This window comes from Schistocerca americana, chromosome 6 (genome assembly GCF_021461395.2).
Source record: "Schistocerca americana isolate TAMUIC-IGC-003095 chromosome 6, iqSchAmer2.1, whole genome shotgun sequence".
NCBI lineage: Eukaryota > Metazoa > Arthropoda > Insecta > Orthoptera > Acrididae > Schistocerca > Schistocerca americana.
In genome coordinates, this window is record NC_060124.1 from 496,204,857 (window position 1) to 496,229,483 (window position 24,627).

Genomic DNA, 24,627 nt, shown 5'->3' on the forward strand with positions numbered 1-24,627 from the left:
TTGACGGCTCCTCCACCGCATTGCTTTTTATAAGCTGTGCACACGATACTGCCGTCACCCCTATATGTTCATATCGCTATCCCATGACTGTAGCCATATCAGTGTAATTAGAGCGAGTACACTACATTTGTTTAATGCAAATCTCACACAAACGTACATCCAGTTAGGATTAAAAAGTATGAAACTGACAAGGCTGGGAACTAAAAGACATAAATAACCAGTCACTTCCCGAAGTAAACATACGTCCAGGGACAAAGTCGCTGTTAAGGATCTGGCAGTTCCTGACCGGAATGGTTACTTATGGTGGACTGCTGGTTCCAGATTAGCGGCTCCTTTCCGTTGTCTGCTCCTAGCGTGAACTGTGTAGCAGATGTCGTCTGATGAGAACTACAGACGACTACTTCTAGTTGCCGATAATAAACTGCTTGTTTCCGAGGACTGCGAACTCTCCACTCCATTGATGAACAGCCGAAGACTCGCCGGGTTGCGAGCTATAAACCTGTGCCGATCACTACACTCAGTGAGCGCAATTGGCCGGTGCGCTCCTCTCGTTACCTCCCCAAGCGGGATGACGTCATCGCCGTGAGCGGCTGGCGCACTTGGCGAGGCGTAGTGAAATAGTGCGGTCGCCGCTGGTGGCTTCTGCGGCAGCCGCCGAAGACATCGCCACTGTGGTCGTCGCCTTGATGCGGAGTCCCTGACGTATCGCCGAGGTAGAATGGTGGACTACCCGGCAGGGGTAATGGCGTGGAATAAAATGGAGGGCCTCAAACAGAACACGTGCAGTTATATATACCAACACAGAAATGTCTCTATAATCGGTGTCATTATTCCTGTTTTAGGTGAAGAGTTCAGAGAAACGTGATCTAGAGAGTCGTTAAATGTTTTGAAATGCAGGGACGTTGCCTTGTTTTGTGAAATGCTATCACATAGTTCATTCAAAGTATTAGAACCTGCTGCGCTTACTGAATGTGGTTTGTATGAGTGTGTTTAATATATCCTCTATGATACTGTTTGCTGTTCTATGACAGGAGACATATATTTTTTGCTGAACGTTACTCTTTATGCATGTGTAGCCAAAAACTGGCATGTTCAACGTTTAAAAAATGTATTTATTGCAGGCATGTAAACAGATCAGTATTGGAATCAAGGTTAGTTTATTTGGTAGATCAAAACTAGGAAAAAAGTACACTTGAACCCGAGGTTGTACATCCGAATTCGAGTATACTAATGCAAAATTCTACCCAGTCTGTTGGGAACAATGAATTTAAAGTTCGTGATTCGCTTCTAAAATACGTTTTTCGTGTTTCAGATACTTGTGGCGTGCAGTAGAAAGTCTGGTTGAAAAGGATGTCGAGCAGATACTACAGCACACTCACAGAAATTAGTAATAATTTATTAAAACATGAAAATGGTACATACTTCATTTTAGAAACAAGGGGCATTCACACACGTGACATGAAATCGGTGTTGTTTCTGATACCTATAACATTTAGCACTTTATTTTCAGAATGATATTTTCACTTCATACAAAAATAGTGCCGGCCGCGATGGCCGAGCGGTTCTAGGTGCTTCAGTCCGGAACCATGAGGCTGATACGGACGCAGGTTCGAATCCTGCCTTGGGTATGGATGTGTGTGATGTTCTTAGGTTAGTTAGGTTTAAATATATCTAAGTCTAGGGGACTGATGGCCTCAGATGTTTAGTCCCATAGTGCTTAGAGACATTTGAACCATTTTTTGAACAAAAATAGTCAGTAATTGGTAATAAGTTCAGTATAATCTATTGTCACACGCAGCCAGTTCTGTGCTACGACGATGCTGTCGTCATAATCGGTGATTACAATTGCTGGCTGAGTACATAGAGCAATAGAGTGTGTGCGCAGGGGCATTCTGCTCTGCGGCGAACGAAACACTTGGTGACGTGTCTACGCCAACATCATCGATTCGTTGCTGCATTTGTCAGCTACTAAGGTTCTTGTGGTGCCGTCTTCAGTTACCTACTTTTGCATGAGACATCGTTCTGCGAACGGCACCTCAATACAGTTCTTAAAGTTTTTATCAGTTTACTGTTTTAGCGACTATGAGGCACACATGGATAGTAGACGCTGTTAAATCTTTGATACCTTGTCATTCAACAGGTAGTGAATACTGAAGCATCCATAACTTTGTTGCGAAGGCTTAGCGAACATGTTGTCCTTACCAAAAGTTGTATCCTAGACGTGATCTATCACACGTAGACATTTGACATCATGTTCTGTCTTGTGCAGGGCTCTTTATCTCCGAGTAACTACTGCAATCTACATCCTTCTGAGTCAGCTTACTGCATTCATCTCCCGGTCTCCCACTGCGGTTTTTACCCCTCCCCCCCACACACACACTTCCCCCCCCCCCATAACTATACTGGTGATCCCTTGGCATCTCAGAATATGTCCTACCAACTGATTCCTTCTTCTAGTCAGGTTGTGCCACCAATATCTATTCTCGCCATTTCTATACAGTACCTCCTCATCAGTTACATGATGTACCCATCTAATCTTCAGCATTCTTCTGTAACACCACGTTTCAAAAGCTTCTATTCTCTTCTTGTTTATACTGTTCATTGTCCATGTTTCATTTCCTTACGTGGCTTCACCTCATGCAAATACTTTCTGAAAAGGTGTCCTGATACTTACTCTATTCTCAAAGTCAACAAATTTCTCTTTTTCAGAAACGCTTTTCTTGCCGTTGCCAGTCTACATATTATATCCTCTCTGTTTCGGCCATCATCAGTTATTATTCTGCACTATAGTGAAATTCCCCTACCACTTTATGTTCCTATTTCCTAATCTAATTCCCTTAACATCACCTGATTAAATTCGACTACATTCCATTATCCTTGTTTTGCTTTTGTTCATATTCGTCCCATATCTTCCTTTTAAGACACTGTCCATTCCGTTAAACTGCTCTTCCATGTCCCTTGCTGTCTGCAACAGAGTTACTACGTCATCCACAAACTTCAGAGTTTTTATTTCTTCTCCCTAGGGTTTTAATTCCTACTCCCAATTTTTCTTTTGTTTCCTTTATGGCTTGCTCAGTGTACAGATTGAATAACATAGGGGATAGGCTACACAGTATCTCAATCCCTTCTCAACCGCTGCATTCCATACATGCCCTCCGTCTCTTACAACCGACATCTGGTTTCTGTAAAAGTTCTAAGTAGCCTTTCGTTCCCTGTACTATTAAATTTTCGTCTCCTTTAACTACCTGAATAATTTCTTTTATCTCATCATAATTTCTTCAACCTCTTCATCATTTGCGGAGCTAGTTGGCATATAAACTTGTACTGGTGTGGGGTGTGTGGGCTTAGTGTCTATCTTGGCTACAATAATGCGTTTACTATGCTGTCTGTATTACCTTAGCACCGTTCCGATTTTCTTATTCATTATTAAACCCATTCCTGCATTACCGATATTTGATTTTGTATTTATAACACTATATTCACTCGACCAGAAGTCCTGTACCTCTCGCTATCGAACTTCGCTAATTTCCACTATATCTAACTTTACCCATTTTATTTCCGTTTTTAAATTTTCTAACCTACCTACCCGATTGCGGGATATGTCATTCCACGCTCCGACTCGTAGAACGCCAATTGTGTTTGTCCTGATAACGACATCCTCCCGAGTTGTGCCTCTCCCTACCTCCCCTTACCCATGGAGATTCTAATGCAGGACTATTTTACTTCCGCAGTTATTTACCCAACAGGACGTCATCATCATTTATCCATACAGTAGAGCTGCATACCCTCGGATACAGTTACGGCTGTAGTTTCCCCTTGCTTTCAGCCGTTCATAGTACAAGCACAGCAGGACCGTTGTGGTTGCTGTTACAGGGCCACATCAGTCAGTCATCCTGACTGTTGCCCAGGAAACTACTGAACCCTCTTCAGCAACGACACCTTTGTTTGCCCTCTCAACAAATACTCCTCCGTAGTGGTTGCACGTACAGTGTGACTATTTGTATCGCTGAGGCATGAAACAGATTTGTAGTTGAGATATACTTCTTAAATCTAAAAACAGTTACAGCATTTTATGTCAGATTTTCTGTCAGAAAATGTCGTCTCCTTGTAGATTTTTGAGGTATTATTTAGCATTATTAGTATTAAGTTCCACAATGTTGACTAAATGAGTTGTCTCCGTCTGTGTGTGTGTGTGTGTGGGGGGGGGGTGTATAAAGTGTATGTATAATGTTGCCAACTTAATAACTAGATTTGATTTTCACTTGATCTAAGTATTTTATCTTCATCTTTGGTTTGTCATTTCTGCATTATGTCGTTTTAATTATGTTAATATGTACGGCATATATATTTTATATATAAGAGAACTGAGTGCGTATAGTGAAAGTTGGGTTTCAATTCAGAGAAGGTGAGGAGCGGTGACATTAGGTGTAGTGAATGGTGAATGCAGAGTAGCATAAGGGAGAGCTTTTCCGGCAATTGTCTGAGATTTTCCGGCAGTTGTTTGTTGTTGTCAAGTGTCAGTTAACATCTCGCTACCTCTCTTCCGCTAATGGCAGGTTGTCTCCCCTCCTTGTGAGTGACCATTCAGAACCCACTGATCTGATGTTTTTTGAATGTAGAAAGTGCTTGATTATGAATCATTATCTGAAAAACAACGACTATTAATGTGGGGATCTGATCAAACTGAAAGTACCTTCCTTAAAGTACCATAACACATTAATTTACGCTCCAGGGAGATGAGTTTAGTCGCTGGTAAACGCCATTGTTTTTCAAGAATACGATGAGTGTTGAAGTGTTGTGCTTAATGCCACAGACACCATAATACTGTAACTATCATCATTAGTCTGGCAGTCACTGTTGTGCGATTTTCAGTGGTAGGTAACCATTCTACGCACACTTTACACCAGAGAGTGTATGTTACAGGTGTGAGTGTACCACGTACCACTATTAGTCATTTCATTTCCTATCCCACTAGGAATTACAGCGAGGGAAAAAGGACACTCTATATGTTTTCGTACGAGCCCTAATGTCTCTTATTCTGTCTTCGCGGCCCTTACAGGAAATAAACGTTGGGCAGTACACATGTTCTCCAGTCAGCTGCAAACGCTCGTTCTCTAAACCTCCTCAATTGTGTTTCGCGAAATGAAAGTCATCTTGCCTCCCGATATTTCTGTTTGCATTCATAGACCACTTCCGTAATACTCGCTTGTTAATCGAATCCGCCCGAAACAAATCCAGCAGCACGCCTGTGAATTGCTTCGATGCCTTCGTTTAATCCGATCTGGTAGTAATCCCAAGCACTCGAGTAGTATTCAATAATGGATCGTACAAGTGCTCTAAATGTGGTCTGCTTTCCTAAAATTCTCCCAATCAACAGAAGCTGGCTATTCACCTTTTCTTGTTACCCTCTTTACGCTCTAGTTCCATTTTATGTCTCTCTGCAATATTACTCTTAGATATTTAAACAACGTGACTGCGACAAGCACCACATCACTAATACTGTATTCGAAGCACATAACTAATGCTGTATTCGACCATTATATGATCGATTTTCCATCTCATCTGCGCTAACATATACATTCATGGATCTAGAAAAGTGGCCATACGTCAATCCAATAGAAATTCTGCCTACATCAGCCTGTATCCTTCTACAACCACACGACGACGATACTTCCCCGGGCACTGCATCGCCATGCTGAATACAAAAATTTTCCTTTCAGACGCACTGCAGTCTTTGATTTGAGTACTCTATGCAGTTTTCCAAAGCAACTCAAGGTTACTGGTTTACTGTTTTGCCACTCTTCAGTGATTATATCGCTCATTTCTTGAATATTTCTGTTTTTTGGGTTTCCTTTCTGATGAATTGACTATGTTATACATAGATTTTCAGATCTGTTTCCTCATTTCAGTTCTCCCTAATTGCCGCGGAAGTATGTTTGCATTAAAGGTGAACAGCATGCGAAGTTAACTGTAACATGTGAGAAAAGTACCACCAAAAGCTGTAATTTCAGAATGTCTATTCAATCGTACGACTAGTTTCAGCAGCACATTACCGCCATCCACAGGCCCCACACTGACATAGGGGTATTTCATTTCCTTGTCGCACTTACTGTGGGATCCGTTTTACTGGCACACGTGGGTCAGATTTCATCCAGAGTCTATACACCACAACGTGTTGTCTCCAATACCGCATCAGTTGTCTATACTGAAGAACGTGTTGTCTCCAGTACGCAGTAAATACTCCAAGGAAAGCAGATGTTCTTTTAGCAGTGGTGGGACTGAGGATGGTGGCAATGTGCCGCCGAAACTGCTAGTGTAATGGAATAGAGACATTCTCAAGGTACAACTGTAGTGGTACTTTTCTCACATATATGATCAGTTGAAGTCCCTCGTCCATGCATTACGATGATTACCCATAAAATATAACTGAAATAATTTCAAACAATGCACAATACATTCCTTCATCATTTTGACACTACGAAAAACTGTTAAGTAGTTGTATGGTGCTTTAGTTATACAGAAACTTATTGCCTCATGCCTCATTTGGTTTTGAAGTTTCCAGTACCCTGAGGAAATCTTATCTAAGCTCTAGCGTGAATGTATATACAGTATTCTTTTGTGTAGTAACATAGTTGAAGTATATTTCTCTTTTCTCGAGAGCTGTTATTACCGGGTTTCTGTGACTATCTTGGACACTAACAGTGAGGGGTCTGGTGGGTTTATATTTTTTTGCTCTTGTTGTTGTTCATTTTCTCCAAGTAGCACACTTCCAACAACGAATCAGTTTCCAGAATTATCTTTTCCACGGTGATAGTGTAAACAATCTTTAAGTTTCTGCTGCAGTTTTTTTCTGCCATCATTTCTGTTGTATCACCTTTATATCGCATTTCTTTTTCCTCGTACCTGGAATTGCTTTACACTCTTCATCTTAAATTACTTATGAAATGACATAATTTTTATCATTCAGTGTCTATGTTTCTGATTCACCGACTCACTATACAACAATAAAGTAAAGCTTGTTATACATGTTCAGCTTTCAAACTGTCACTGTGTGGCATGTACCATCTAATCCGAGGGAATTTCGTGTGTCTCGAACAAAATTTTCTGTTTCGCTTATTTTCTTCACAGTTCTTTCTCTCATGAAGTTTTCATTGGATCTTCTCGCATTCTCTTTCTGAGATTTCCAAAACTACTTTGTTTAGCACAATCTATCATGGCCCTACAACAGCTTGTCTTGAACTGTCTCATTTTCATTAGCAACTGGAGTGTTCTATTCCATATATTACTGTCCATATTTTACTTTCTTCACACCTGTAATTAGTTTCACTGTTTGCGTCAGAATCTCTGTTAGGATATTTATCTCCTCTTCAGAATGTGGGCATTGTCGCTTTTACTTGATTAACGTCCGTGGATCTGACTAGTTTGTTTCTAAAATAATTCTTGACAGTATAGTTGAAATTATTTTGAAAATAGTTCATTTTCCAGCGGTCTCACACAGTTTCAAGATTTCACATCAGATTATAAAGTGCATGCGGTCCTTCACTTCAGCCACTGAGCAAACCACTTCTGACTTTCTTTCATCGAATTAATTTTAATTTCCTTTTGCACTAACGAACCTAGACCTAAATTTCCTCTTTTCCTCCTTCCCCCGCACGTTTCAAAACCAAGTTATATCCCCTTTCATCTAATTAAATTCATCATATCGAGTCATAGAAGTTTAATTATGGTATATGTGAGGCGACAAATTTCATATGGTTAAACAGAGAGAATGAAAGAGTAGCGCGAGGAACTTTTGAGGTGAAAAAGTATTCGCACAAAAATATAAAGTAATGTACAGAGATAATAACGTTATAATCATTTCGTTAATTTACCGTGCCCCTCATCATTCCACAAGGCAACAAACAGTCTACTTGTAGTACATATTTTAACGTTTTAAAGGACACCTGAAAAGTTCAATGAATATAACTTTTTATTTTGACAAATGTCGTTTCAACGCTTGATGTACACGCAGAGATTTGTAGAGTAGAAGAAACTAAGCTGTAGCATGCTTGTCAGTTACGAGCAGCTTAAGTCAGAAAACAACAACGAAAACAAGTTTTATTATGTATTGCAAGAAACATTTACAGTGACGCATATAATACTAGAGCAGTGGACTCATGAGAAACTGTGACTGGGTAATGCAGTTATGACTAGTCCATATGCTTTCGGAATGGGAAGAAATCCGCTGACGATGCTCCATGTTCGTGTGGAACGTCAACAAGAATTACGCCGCTACAATTAAGAAATTATATCTGTGATTGAAGTACCTAGAAATATGTACAGAGTCCATTTGCAGATTTCACTCTCACATACGATAGAGAGCTGCCCTGCTTGTCACCGACTATCACAGCAAATGATAGCGATTCATCACAGTTCCAGCACGCAGCTGTCTATGCCATACTGCGATGTACATCCGTATTTGTTTTGATACATTTCAAAATAAGTGTTCATATACAGTTTGCAGCAAGGTTAAGATCAGCGGTAAAGACGCATATTGCCTTGCCCCCTATAATGATTACAAACAAAGAAAGTAACTGTCTTTAGTATCGTCTTTGCTGTGTGACACTGTTCCGCATCTTGATAGCTGTACCTTATGCTATTCCATTGTACCCTGATACTTTGTTTGTTGCAAACTACAGCAGAAGATTCAGAATCTCTGCGTCTACTAATAATCACAGAATTAGGTACCCCAGAAAGGAAAGAAATAGAGTTTATAGATTTACTTTCACTACACTTTCAAGTTATAATGGAACATTAGTTCTGACTGTAATGGCCGGCCGCTGTGTCCGAGCATTTCTAGGCGCTTCAGACTGGAACCGCGCGACCGCTACTGTCGCAGGTTCGAATCCTGCCTCGGGCATGGATGTGTGTGATGTCCTTAGATCAGCTATGTTTAAATAGTTCTAAGTTCTAGGGGACTGATGACCTCAAATGTTTAGTCCCATAGTGCTCAGAGCCATTTGAACCGCTTGGTTACAATGTATCTCGTTACTTTTGACTGACTACGTCGGATTTTTCATGATGTCATACGACTTACTCATCAGCTTTGTTGCTCCTGAGGAATGTAGTACTATTCAATCTTAACTACATTTCTTAAAAAGTGTTTCCTCAAAAATTGCTCCAGAGGAACGGTTTGCTGATCGAAATCATTTCTAGAACACACAAATTTCTTCTGCTGATGGATGGCATCGCCTGTGTGAGACAACGGGTCCAATGTGATATCCTGACGAGATACTTTAGTTCCAGACCTCGCTACTTCTTTAGCGCAAAATTATCACAATATTTTACTTCTTTATTTGATTGTGTTATTCATTTAGACCTTCAGATTTTGTGCAACTACGTTTAAAATGACTGCGGACCTTCAAGTGCATCATGTGAGACCACGCCATAATGAGGTGGAGTGTTGTAGTAACTTGGATGTTTATCTTTGATGATCTGAAGGTACACCGTCTGCAGAGCAGCGAGGAATAGTCGTTAGTTCCCTAAAAATTAATTTTGCAGATATCTCTGCTAGTAACAGAAGAGTACTTATTAAACATAGGCTTCTTTGATCATGTTGTTCTTCCTGAATGTGATATTCGATGTATCAATTGTCACAATTTTCACAGAACTATTCAACCTTTCACAGTTATCTTATTGAGTACCTCTAAAGTTACAAGCATCACTCGGATTTATTACTCAATTACACTGAGCTGATTGCTAAAGAAATCTGTTTCTCAGACAGGTAGTGACGAAGTACTTCTTGGGAGATACTTGTGGTCTCAAGCCAAATTGTGCACACGCAAAAAGTTAATTAAAGGGACAGCGCTTCATTCATGAAGATACCAATTATGTTGGGTCGAGTAGCGAAATTGTTCACCTGGTCTGTGTGAGCCGCGTCTTAATTTCACCAGGCAGCAGTTGTACAGGGACGACAATCCTTTATGACCGTGTTACGCAATATCTAGTTACACTGTGCAAGCAAGAGTGGACACAAATGATAATTTTTAATAAATAACTACGGTTTACAAAACACTTCGCTCACAGATATTCGTTCCTACGAATCGTTTTCATTGCACAACACACGGGAAGTCAGCCAAAAATTGTCGCAAGTATTACTATTTGCTCTGTATCTCATAATGCCAGATGATGATGTGTTAGTTGCAGCTTCACTCTCAAAAGAAGTAGCTGCTATTTTTACAAACTTCAGTGTTTCCTCAAAGTTAACAACGGTACTGCGCACGCGTTACATAGTGTTTAAAAAGGATCGTAATTAACGCACTATGAAAAGATTCCAGCGCAAATTCCGCGGTTTGAGGTACTGGGACTGTTTTAATCCGGTACAAGCTGTGTACTAAAGCAAAAAAATGGCCACTGCCCACGAGTATTGTGTGTAACGTTGTACTGCGCTCGTATAATACATTCCCGAAAATTCCTCGATAACCACAGCTCTTGTTTGACGTAATAATACTAAACAGACACAGTGGTACCTGTAATAAGAAGGTTTAAATAACAAAACTTTCCAAAAATTCAATAATTTATACACGCAAATGAAAAACATCAAACTAAAATTGTGAAGAATGTGAGAGGAAGTTCATAAAAACGATATGTCATTATAGTCTGATTAAACTATGTGTAATATTTTCAACACTATTTAAAACAAATGAAACATACTTTGATCGTACGATTCCTTCTGAGCAACAAATGCATTTACGTGAGAATATTAACAAACTAAATAGAAATATCAAATCGGCAAGGAAGCGAATGGAAAGGGAAAAAATATCCAGCCTACGGAAATGATATTTGCGGAGAAGATTCTCCGAAGAGGTTTACCCTCAGATCCCATACATTCCGCGGAACGAGGTTTCCGAAGCTGCGTCCGATTTCCAGGGGATAAATGGAATCCGAAATTCTTAGCATAACTCGGTTCCATTTCCGGTAACCTACAGCTTTGAAAATACCGCCGAATACTCTGACTGCACGACGTCTGCTGTCTAACTTCCAAACCGTCGCTTATAGGCTGAATGATAGTGCTCATACGTGATAAAGAATATTGAAAATGTCAAATTCATCACGAAACTTTAATTTGGCTCTTTCCCAGCAGTATAGGCAGTATTTATGAACAGTCTCATGTATAATAAGTAATGACCGTTTGGTTGTAGCGTCTTATACTGCAACGAGATCCTTAGGTATGGATCACAACCTAGGACTGAGAAACGATGGCGCAGGTTATCGGCTATGTGCTTTTCATAAGAATCTTTTTCGCATTAGTGATTTAGGAAACGACGGAAAACGTACATCAAATTTCCCAGACGTGCGGTGTGAATCAAAATCTGTTGCGTTTTATTGCAACGGGAGATTTCCTGCGTAGGCCTTTCTAGCAGTTCCATTGTTATATGCAAATATCAATATTTTTTACACACGCAGCTTCAGTGTTACAGAGAATCATACCGTAGCTGCAACCACGTAGGAAGGTTGTCTGTAGAGAGGGCAAACTAACATGTGGTTTCTGATGAGGATCCGTACACTTAATCAATTGTTTCGAACTAGCAGTGTGGATGAGGGATCAGGCGTCGTACCATTACTTGATATGTACTTGAAACACACATCAACAAAAGTATCAACCCTGTACGTCATGCAGGTGTGTTGCTATTACTTACACCCTACTCGAATGAATTGCAGCATCGTAGTCGAAAGTAAAACACCAGTAAGGACACATTAGAGACGCCAATAGAACAGTAGGGTGAACAATCCATCATACCACGAAGGACAATCACGACCAATGATCGGGTCCGTATCATCACGTCATTCGCAGAAGGCTCATCAACAGGGAAATTTCTAAGTGTGTGCACCGGAATCAGAGTGATGGGATGCGAACATGCAGTTGGTTCCAGCGCACAGGTAGTGTCCAGGATTTACAAGGGTTCCCAGAAAATAATGCACCAGATTTTTTTTTCTGAGCCGAAAACAATGCTAAAAATGCGAAATGTTACGTTTGTATTATCTTTAGTCTCCTGAGCGACCGCGATAAGTTTCCGTCACCACTGACGGGTAGCGTAGCTGAGGACAGTTTCAAAATGCCGTCTGTAGGCGATATACGTTACAAGCAACGTGTCGAAATTGACTTTTCACTGTAGAGAAAGAAACTGTGGGAAATATTCACAAACGCTTGTGCAAAGCCTATTGAGCATCTGCTTTGATAGAAGTACAGCTAGTCGCTGGGCACCGACGATGTGGTCATCAGAAGGCGGTTCGGTGGAGCTCCACGATTTGCAGTGCTCGGAGAGTCCAACCACGGCTGTCACACCTGACCTAGCCCCCTCGGACTTCCACTTGTTTGGGCCATTATAGGGTGCCATACGCGGAAGACATTTTCAGGACGATGAGAAGGTGATAACGCAGTGAAGCATAGGCTCCGCCACCAGGACAAGCAGTGGTATCGACATGGCATATACACCCATGTTTCGCACTGGAGGGTGGAGATTAGGTGGAAAAATAGGGTGTGTAGATAAGACATCATTCTTTCGTGTGTGTAATTCTCATTATGTTCAGTGAAGAACTGATGAAGAAAATATAATGCTGTATCATGTGCTGGTAAATGTGCCAACACCTTGTAGATAGAGCAGGCCGAAATCTAACGCAGACGGGCGTGAATTCTGGAACAGGATAAGTAGTGAAAGCTAGTAAGAAAAGTATGCAGCTCCTCGAATACTTACCTTTTATTTATCCTTGTTGTGAATACAACGTTCTTGATGAGACATTTCATACGATCACTATCAAACTATGTAAGGCTAATGGCGCCTTGCTAGGTCGTAGCCATGGACTTAGCTGAAGGCTATTCTAACTGTCTCTCGGCAAATGAGAGAAAGGCTTCGTCAGTGTAGTCGCTAGCAAAGTCGTCGTACAACTGGGGCGAGTGCTAGTCCGTATCTCGAGACCTGCCTTGTGGTGGCGCTCGGTCTGCGATCACACAGTGGCGACACGCGGGTCCGACATGTACTAAATGGACCGCGGCCGATTTAAGCTACCACCTAGCAAGTGTGGTGTCTGGCGGTGACACCACACTGTGCATTACTTTCTGGGCAATCCTAGTACATAGCTCTTGTCGTCCACGTTCGGCAGTTGCACAATGTGACAGATATCTACGACTTTTGAGTCAAATGAACCGTAGGCTGTGTGCCCAGAACTGAATGTGGCGTTTATGGTGGCTACACGACGTGATGTATTACATCAAATTGTTTGGTTGCATGATGAAAATTTCCGTTCTCGATGACCACGGCGAGCACCACGTCGTACACCATTGGTGAGAAATCACGGAGAATGGACGCCACAGGATCGTCGCTGGGTGTTGTTTGTCAACGGAACTTAGATCTGTATGCACCCTGATAAGAGCAGACAACATCTGTATAGTAATAGCCAACGCATCCAAAATTGTGTCCCACATGTACAATAATGTGGTTTGGAGTGATGTTCTGCGATGGGATTACATGCGGCAACCGTACAGCTCTCGTGGCCGTTGAGGGCAATCTCACTGCTCTAGGGTACATGGGCAAAATTCTCCATCCAAGAGTGGGACCGTATCGTCAACTCTTTGGTGACAATTTCATCTGCCTACTGCCCGGACAAGAATACAACGAAAATGTGTAGGATCGAGGGAAAGACCTGTTCTTTGACGGGGACTATTAGTTCAGATGGCTCTGAGCACTATGCGATTTAACATCTGAGGTCATCCGTCCCCTAGAACTTAGAACTACTTAAACCTAACTAACCTAAGGACATCACACACATCCATGCCCGAGGCAGGATTCGAACCTGCGACCGTAGCAGTCACGCGGTTACGGAATGAAGCGTCTAGAACCACTCGGCCACCGCGGCCGGTCGGACTATTAGTTATCGTATGAAAATACATGTACAAAGATTACTAAACGAGTGCATGTCAACATTTAAACACATCTTTCCAGCATAACATAATATAAATAACAAGAGTTATAGACGGATACCAACGTCTTCTATGTATTTTATCATACCGCTCGTCGCCGTCAGGAAATCTTCGAACTGACGCTTGTAGGCGTATGCTGGACATGTTGAAACAACATGAGGAACTGCCAGTCGCAAGATGGTGATGACGAGTTGCTCCCTTGTGGTGCGTGTATGTGCATCTTCCATGGACCATTCAGATGTGGCTCATTGTAGCATAAATTACCAATTTTTATGGTAATAATAAATAAACAGGTACCGCAATCAGTCGCAATATGTGTTTATTGTTCACTGAGTGGCCACCTTCAGTGTTAGAGGCAATACAGGAACAATTGGAATACAATCAGATAAATGTTATCACCAAAGTACAATTCTATAAATTCTACACGCCAGCGGATAAAGTTAACTCATTTCAGCCGTTATGTAGCATAGTCCCTCCTCAACTATGAACGACTGGAGTTCAAACTGCACTGACCCTGCCATTTATAGTTAGCTCACAGCTGGCCTTAGTGTACGTCATATATGACTATGGTGCCCTCCATGTACATAATTGCTGTTCAGGTTGTATCACAGCAGTACATTGTGTTTAAATGTATCTAGAAACACTGCACATCCACTGATTTGTATAAAATTTAACAACGGTGAAAAGAGGGCTATAATGAAACCACAATTTTAGATCCAACATTGTACGTATGTGTTTTTGACACATGGACTATTAAGCTAGACAAGCGTACAGTGCTCTGGTGCTGAGTATACCAATCCGAGTGCCGATACAAGAAGAGTGTCTACTTGTGATCCGCAGCTAGTGCCGCAGAGTTGATCAAGAATGTTATTTTTGCTTCTGTCCTTATCAGATGTTTGTGTCAAGTGCTGCTTAAAAGAAAGGGTCCTATCTAACGTCATCCCAAGGTGAAAACGTAAGTAAACTATTTCAGACATCCACTATTGCTTTTCTAGAGCATTTATTTGGATCACCGTTTCAGCGAACTTCTTCCTGTCCTCGGACCTTACGAATTATACTTCAAAGAATTTCCTCCATGCACTCAAAGTATCGTGTAACTTTGTAAAACGACATTTCAAATACATGCAAGGCGTAGTATATCGACATGTCAGAAGTAAATGTTCAAATGTGTATGAAATCTTATGGGACTTAACTGCTAAGGTCATCAGTCCCTAAGCTTACACACTACTTAACCTAAATTATCCTAGGGACAAACACACACGCCCATGCCCGAGGGAGGACTCGAACTTCCGCCGGGACCAGCCGCGCAGTGTCAGAAGTAAAACAACTCTGATTTTTAACGGATAAGATCCGATGTTGACAACATAGTTTGTCGAAAAGGATCATCTATGTAAATGCTCTAAAAAAGCGATCGTCAATGTGTGACATATTTTATTTCTGTTTTCGTATTAATCTAAATCGCCCTCAAGTTGGAACAATGTCATATAAGACCTCAAGGTATTTTGGATTCACTTTATGATGAAGTTTGCCTCCCTCAAAACAGGCATCAAGGGCTCTACGTGCCAGTCTACTGAACAGATGAAAACACACAACTTCAGTTTTATTTAAATTGGGTTGTAAACCCAGTTTACGAAAATATTAGCTTAAGATGTCTAGATCAGATGTTAGTATTTCTTCAGTTGTTTCAAAGGTTTTTTGTGGGGTAGGTAATGCCCAGTCGTTTGCACAGTACAATTTTTTTTTTAATATGTTAGAGAAATATCAGGTATGTATAAGATTACACAATAGAGAAGCAAGGGCAGTGCCCTGTGGCGAGCCATTTTTCTGTACTTCTGGACAGCTAGTGTCTTTTCCGTAGTTACAAAATATGTCCTTCCGGTTAGTATGTTGTCAGTTACCTTAGTTTTCTTGTGCGTCTGCATGGAACAAGTTGTAATAATTTGTCAAGGAGTCCATGCCTATAAAATGCTTCAAATTATACATATAGATCAACCACAGCAACTGATGCTTTCTAGTTCATTTAGTATGCTGATTCAATGAATGTTGTTAATGATAAGGCTTCCTCAGCACAGCTCCGTTCTCGTCGGAACCTAGCTTGCTCAACAGGAATGTTCTGAAAGATCGCGGGACTAATCAGACTGTATACAGTTCTATCAAGGAAATTATAAATAGTGCTGAATAATGCTACTAGGGTATAGTTCTTTAGCTGCTCTGATGCCTTGCCGGGTTTGAGCATTGCTATGGCTTTTGTTGCTTCATTGTTGTGAGACTGAACCTAATGATAATAACAGAGAATTAATCCGCCAGCCTGCTTTTTGCGCAGTTCTCACTATGCAGTAGAAATTAGTGATGGATTCCATCATATCCCTGTGTCGTTTCAGGTTTTAGAGTTTTAATAGCAGAAATTACAGATACAGAGAAAGTTCTTGAGAACTCGAATTGGTTATTAATATTCTTTTTATGTATTGTAAGTTTGCCTGTGATGTATCTTGTATGAGTCTTACGACTCAGTGCACTGGATCCGCGCAGTAAATGTGAGGCAATCCCATTAGCTGACGCGTCACTATTGCCCCTTACTTCAGTTTTGTTTCCAGCCAACTTCCTTAGTAAGAACATGCTTCTCTTCTTGATGTTGCAGTGACCGAATAGTTTCCGTCCATTTAGTAGGCCTACGTTTGGCTGTATCGAGGTTATGAAGTAGGTTCTCCGCTGCTCTCAGCCTATCGCTTTTTAAAATTTCAACAAACTGTTTCTCGTTGGTTCATTCTAACCTGCGATGTATTGTTTCGGCAGCTCCTAGGGACTGCCTTCTTTGTTGCTCTTACCGTAACTCCAACAAACGTCTCACAGTTATCTGATATTGGGGTAATCCAAATAATCGCACTTTACTTTTCTAAGCTTCCGCGTCTAGGTCGTGGGATGGGTGATACCAGTGACATACTTGCCCAATTTCAGTGAAGATAGGACGCGTAGGTGACATACCGTAAGTCACACGTGTCCTCTGGATGGTTATAAAGAACAGACGCTTTAGTGAAAATACCTAAAGCCGAGAAGTAGAGGCAGCCATACAACCTCAAGGCTAATCTGGCTAAAATGAGTTTATCACGAGACATGAACGCCGACAACGACCACGCACTTCGCGTGACTTCGCAGAAGTGTAATTGCGGTGTTGGACAATTTGGACGCAGCTGGCTTGATGAACTCGTTGATAGTACCTGTATATTACGGTGGATACAAGTAAAGAAAGATAAAATTGACTGGTTGAAATTAGAGATAGAGAGACAAATATTTCCAGTCTAGGTCTCTTACTGAACAAGAAGATTTTAATTTCTCAACGAGCATACTTTTGTTGTTAGTCATGGCTTTAGCAACTTCATTACAAATGTCTGTACGTTTTCTACAATCAGTCTTGTAGTTCCGAGTGCTTTCTAAAAACTGATCTTACAGACAGTGCCCAATGCTGTTCACGGCAGGAAGTGCTTGATATATAGTGTGTCTTCGGTGATACTCTCATCTGCTTCAAAACTAATAACAAAAATTGCGCACAATCTGAAATATCAGTAGAGTCATCAAACTGCAAAGTAAAACGCGGAGTCTTCAGCAGTTTTTTGACTAATTGTTCTCGAATGTCACCGGGCATATCGTTTATTTTGTGTTCAACGGTATTATCAGAAAGTGATACGCTTCTTAGCTCCTGCTTACCTAATATAATTTCAACCATATCTTGGACTGCTGGAAAAATAAGATTCTGGGCATCAGTATGTGGCTCCCATGCTTTAGCGGCTCGGTATGCGACTCGGTAGCTAGCCAATAATGCTTTCTCGCTGACACGGTATACCCAAAAACTGATAAAAATATTATTAAATCAGAAAACAAACAAATGGTTATCAGTAGCATTATATTATTCTTAATCAACAAATAACAATACTAGCTTATTACCTGAATCACAGTGGTTTGCTGCTGGATCAGGGTTTTCAGTGTCCTTTCGACGAAGTCCAGCAGGCCGCTGTGACCGAGTGTTTCTAGGCGCTTCAGTCCGGAACCGCACTGCTGCTACAGTCGCAGTTTCGAATCCTGCCTAGGGCAGGCTGTGTGTGATGTCCATAGGTTAGTCAGGTTTAAGTAGTCCTAAGTCTAGGGGGATTGATGACCTCAGATGTTGAATCCCATAGTGCTTAGAGCCATTTTGAAGAAGTATAACGGTTGTCAGCTTCCTTATAATGTTAAGTTGAGCGGTGACGCAAAAGCTTTGATGCTTTCATACTCTCACGTGATAATATTTCATCGCAAATTACACACTGGTGTTTATTGATCGTGAGAGTAAAACCATGTTTCTAATAAATGACATGGTAAAATCTATTTTTATTTTATTTTATTTTGTTACGCGTCCGCCACTGCCACTTGTACCGGATGTGGAGGGCTGCGCAGATATTTTGAAAAACTCTATTTGATGCTCGCTAAGAGCGAAGCGCAGAAACACAATAATCACGTCTGTACTCGCTGGTGTACTCGACAACTGATTGACGCGAGAGAAAAAGAGCACCCATTCGACCAATGCCCCATCTGCCCACACGCCTCCACTGCGTCAAAGAGTGTATCACAGACCGCAGATCGCTGGGACTACATTGCACAGTGAACTTGATTTTTCTATCAGTCTGGTATCAACAATCAGTAGAAAAAAATTAAAGACTGTTCCTTTAAAATCATTGACATACTTTTATTACGATTCTGGGATAGCCACAATTTCCTTTTCTTCGAAAGGGGTCGGGTGATCAGAGACTTTGATAAATACTGGCATATAGAAAGGCAAGAGAAAATGGTTAGAGAAGATGTTGGGGATGCATTTCTTAGAGGAGATAACGACAAAGCTATAAAAAAACTTAAAGAATGAGATCTATATTATATATAGTTCCTTCAGAATTACTAAGGCACTAGGGACAACAAATTATGGTAAGACATCCGACTGGTATACAGACCACACAACAGAGTGATGAAATAGTCTCGATTTTCAATCCTGTTGCCAAAGAAGGTAGGCATGAGTTGTAAGTAACATAAATTACCTACAGAAGGACAGGAAGACTAGGTGAAGACGAGATGAGAGAAAATCTGAAGAAATATAGGAGCATGAGAAGGAATACAGGCCCTATAACATATCAAAGCGGTATGATTGAAACAATACCTAGAGTTTGTAAAAACGTTTGTTGAAAACGTCTTTCAGTATACCGACTGAAATACAGTTGAGTGTATATCTTCTACCGTTATCAAACTGTTCTTCTGAACCAAACTGTGTGGTAGGGATCAAATAACTGAAGAGGAAGAGAGACATGAATGCAACAGGTCCCCTACTGCTTAATGAAGCAGTTAAAGGAACTTGGAGAAATTCGGAAAGTGAATTACGTCCAGAAAGAAGGAATAAACATTTATAGTTTTACCAACATCATTGTAATTCAATCAGCATAGGTCTGGTAAGATGATCTGAAGAGAATGGACAGCGCTTTTTCTCAAGAGAATGGAGAGTGCTTTAAATGAAGTTATAAGGTTAATACAAATAAAGGAAAAAAGTGATGAAGTGTAATCAAATTCTGATTATGCTGTGACAATTAGTGTAGCAAAGGAGACAGTGAAAGAATTGAAGAGGCAGTCCCATCTGGACATACCTGATGGTGATAAATCGGTTATACAGAGTGTTTTACAGCTCCTATTAGAGAGTACTTTTGAGATAAAGGTTTTATAAGGAACCCATGTCCGGAAATGTAGCGTTTGGTTGTAGTATCTGACCAGTTACAAATCTCCCGCTTGCTGCTTGGTAGAAAGACTATGTCAAACTTGACAAGGTTTTAAGAAATAGAGATATAACTTTGGAAACAAAGATCCTCTTCGTAAGTGCTATGGTCTTTCCAGTTGTAATGTATGGATATGACACCTGGAACTTTATAAAGGCGGAACGCCTGTGGTGTTAGAGGAAACTTCTTGAGAGTCACCTGGACTGCAAAGACAACGAGTACGTCAGTATTAGAGGAAATAAAACCAGAGTGGTCCCTGGAAAGCGTGATACTAAAACAAAAACTGAGCTACTTTGGACGTATCATGAGAAGACATGTTTTACTGAAAAAAACAATAATGCTGGAAAAAATCGAAGGCACTAGACGAAGAGGACGTCACAAGCTGAAATGAATCGGTGGCTCCACAGAAGTAACGTGTTCAAATCTGTAATGCCTACGGGAGAAACGAACAGACAGATACTAAAAAACAAAGCTGAGTATAACTAGTGAAGAGGTACCGAATCGAACTGCGGAATAAAATAAAGGTATTTATGACGCAAGTTGACTGAAAGAAGGGACAGGCTGACAGCAGACATGCCATTTCTAGGCGTATTCCATTCATGAATTCTTCTCTGGTTATCAGCCTAGTGGTGACGCAACAATTCATCAGATGCGAGACAGTTTGAAGCACTAGGGAATAGTTAAAATACTAATAGAAGGAAGTGTGGGAAGTAAAAATTTGCAGAAGTAGACCAAGTATTGACTAGAGTAATTAGGATCAAATAGATGTGTCTCGCAGTATGTACGCAGATTTGAACAGACTTGATACACAACATAGCAACCAAAAGCCGGCCGCGGTGGTCTCGCGGTTCTAGGCGCGCAGTCCGGAACCGCGCGACTGCTACGGTCGCAGGTTCGAATCCTGCCTCGGACATGGATGTGTGTGATGTCCTTAGGTTAGTTAGGTTTAAGTAGTTCTAAGTTCTAGGGGACTGATGACCACAGGTGTTAAGTCCCATAGTGCTCAGAGCCATTTGAACCATTTTTAGCAACCAAAAATACAGAGATACAACAAATCAGACTAATGGGTGTACTAAAAATTACTGTAGAAAATCATTTGGCATTAATTTTAGAAAAAAATTTAGACTGCATTTAAGTCTCAACCATAAACCTGTTCTACGGTTGTTTCCTTTCTTTGTAACTATAACTATAATAAAAATACACCTCTTTTGATCCGGATGTGTGGATAAGTCATCGCTTATGTTGACTGTTACTTTAAAGTGTCTGGCTAATCATTTCTGTGTATCAGCTACGTGTCTCAGCTAAATTTTAGCACTCTTGTAAAATATTGATTGAGATGTAACCATCAAACATAAACGAATTTTTATAGCAATTTATATTTATCATACGAAATGAAAAATAACTTTAACCAAAGACTTGCTTCGAATGGAATATATTTTCCTTGGTGTGTGCATACAGTCCACGAAATTCGTACAGAAATTCCTGTACGAACTCATCAAGAGCGTGCAGCCGTTTTATCGTTGTAAAACTAATTTTATTTCGTTTTTGTGAATAAGTTGGAAGAAGAGTAAATGGATTTCATTATCAAATAATCGGCTGCGTTGGAAAACTTCAATAGCGTACGAAGGATGTTTAGAACACGCGAGAGGAAATAATGGGGTCACACACTGAACATTTTCTCTCTCGTTTACTGAAGCAGCAGACCTTTTTTACCTGTTATTGCTCATTCCTGTACATGTTTTTAGTGGTATACACGACCAACAAATGTGTCCACTCCGCAAATGAAATCTATCTGTTTTCCCCGACATTACGAACTTGTTAATTAAGTATGGCTCTCTGTTCCGGCAGCGAAGCGAAGTTTTGTTTGTACTAGCGGTGTGTATACCGTCAGTGTAACTGGCGCAATGAAACGTTTGCGTGGATTAAAGAAAGTAAAATAAAATTTGATGCTGCAGGCGTTGGATTCAGTGACTAAAGAATAATCCAATTACAATTCCATGGAGGGAACAGCTCTGTTCATCGTAAACGTATGTAAATGGCTACTGCTACGACTTTTAAATTTTCTGCATTTCCCTGTTTTTGTTAGGTCGCACCATGTAAAGCCTTCGATGCTCTTCTGCAATGAGGCAATGTGTAAACGTATGAATGAACGAGTTGAAAGAAAAACAGCAGTGTTGGGAAATATATAATTCGGTGTGTTATATTTTGAGATGTTATAGTCTGCATGTAAATGTAGCTTCCACGGCTTAAATAGTTCTATCAATATTCTACATTAATCTGAGATCCGCGGACGTTACGTTATTCTACGACAGCACAAGGCACTCTCATTTATGGCACCTCTGTCTTCTTGGGGACTGTGAGCGCTTCTCCCGAAGGAATAAGCAGAATACCGGCATCGCGCTTGACAATCTAAGGGGTCACTACACAGTAAACACGTTTTAAGATCTTCCTAGTTCACTAAACGTCCCACGAAGTATTCGCTAAGCGAAACGTCTCTTATTTCAAATCTTCGCTCTTTTCGAGGTATTTAATATTTTTGCGAAAACGTTGCCTGTTATTCCATAGCTGCTATTTTAGATACGTAGCATTCAGAGCTGACTCGTGAGGAAAGAAGAACACCCGCTGAGACCTCATGGGCCTCGAGTACAGCTGCCACTCTGTCACAGGTGGCTCCTTGCCCGTTTTCACACGTAAAGACTCGGTATAGTGTGCGTAACATGGGATGGCAGTAGTCTGTTGGTCATAACACAATCGAATATAAGTATAACTCAGATCATGTTTATTATCAACAAGAGTATTAAAATTTATTATTGGCTCTGAGCACTATGGGACTCAACTTCTGTGGTCATTAGTCCCCAAGAACTTAGAACTAGTTAAACCTAACTAACCTAAGGACATCACACACATCCATGCCCGAGGCAGGATTCGAACCTGCGACCGTGGCGGTCACGCGGTTCCAGACTGCAGCGCCTAGAACCGCACGGCCACTTCGACCGGCAAAATTTATTATTGATAATATTTCTTGCACGTTATGATTGGTATTTTAAACTATATTATGTGCAGCAGGTGTGGAAGATGGACTATCTTAACGTACCTAAAATACACTCTAAGACGAAAAAATATTAACGGTGCACCATGAAGCTTCAAAAGGCTCAGAGCGCTATGGGACTTAACATCTGATGTCATCAGTCCATCATGTCTTAGCAGATGTCCTATCACCCTGTCTCTTCTCCTTATCAGTGTTTTCCACATATTCCTATCCTCTCCGATTCTGCGTAGAACCTCCTCATTCCTTACCCTATCAGTCCACCTAATTTTCAACATTCGTCTATAGCAACACATTTCAAATGCTTCGATTCTCTTCTGTTCCGGTTTTCCCACAGTTCGTGTTTCACTACCATACAATGCTGTACTCAAGACGTACTTCCTCAGAAATTTCTTCCTCAAATTAAGGCCGGTATTTGATATTAGTAGACTTCTCTTGGCCAGAAATGCCATTTTTGCCATAGCGAGTCTGCTTTTGATGTCCTCCTTGCTCCGTCCGTCATTGGTTATTTTACTGCCTAGGTAGCAGAATTCCTTAACTTCATTGACTTCGTGACCATCAATCCTGATGTTAAGTTACTCGCTGTTCTCATTTCTACTACCTCTCATTACCTTCGTCTTTCTCCGATTTACTCTCAAACCATACTGTGTACTCATTAGACTGTTCATTCCGTTCAGCAGATCATTTAATTCTTCTTCACTTTCACTCAGGATAGCAATGTCATCAGAGAATCATATCATTGATATCCTTTCACCTTGTATTTTAGTTCCACTCCTGAACCTTTCTTTTACTTCCATCATTGCTTCCTCGATGTACAGATTGAAGAGTAGGGGCGAAAGGCTACAGCCTTGTCTTACACCCTTCATAATACGGGCACTTCGTTTTTGATGGTCCACTCTTATTATTCCCTCTTGGTTGTTGTACATATTGTATATGACCCGTCTCTCCCTATAGCTTACCCCTACTTTTTTCTTTTCAGAATCTCGAACAGCTTGCATCATTTTATATTGTCGAACGCTTTTTCCAGATCGACAAATCCTATGAAAGTGTGTTGATTTTTCTTTAGCCTTGTTTCCATTATTAGCCGTAACGTCAGAATTGCCTCTCTCGTCCCTTTACTTTTCCTAAAGCCAAACTGATCGTCACCTAGCGCATTCTCAATTTTCTTTTCCATTCTTCTGTATAATATTCTTGTAAGCAGCTTCAATGCATGAGCTGTTAAGCTGATTGTGCGATAATTCTAGCACTGGTCAGCTCTTGCCGTCTTCGGAATTGTGTGGATGATGCTTTTCCGAAAGTCAGATGGTATATCGCCAGACTCATATATTCTACACACCAACGTGAATAGTCGTTTTGTTGCCACTTCCCCCAATGATTTTAGAAATTCTGATGGAATGTTATCTATCCCTTCTGCCTTATTTGACCGTAAGTCCTCCAAAGCTCTTTTAAATTCCGATTCTAATACTGGATCCCCTATCTCTTCTAAGTCGACTCCTTTTTCTTCTTCTATCACATCAGACAAATCTTCACCCTCATAGAGGCTTTCACTGTATTCTTTCCACCTATCTGCTCTCTCCTCTGCATTTAACAGTGGAATTCCCGTTGCACTCTTAATGTTACCACCGTTGCTTTTAATGTCACCAAAGGTTAGAACCACTTAAACCTAACTAACCTAAGGACATCGCACACATCCATGCCCGGGGCAGGATTCGAACCTGCGACAGTAGCGGTCGCGCGGTTCCAGACTGAAGCGCCTAGAACCGCTCGGTCACTCAGGCCTGCCGCACCTTGAAGGAACTGTCCGCTTTGGACGAAAATCAGCATATGTAATGAATATGAAC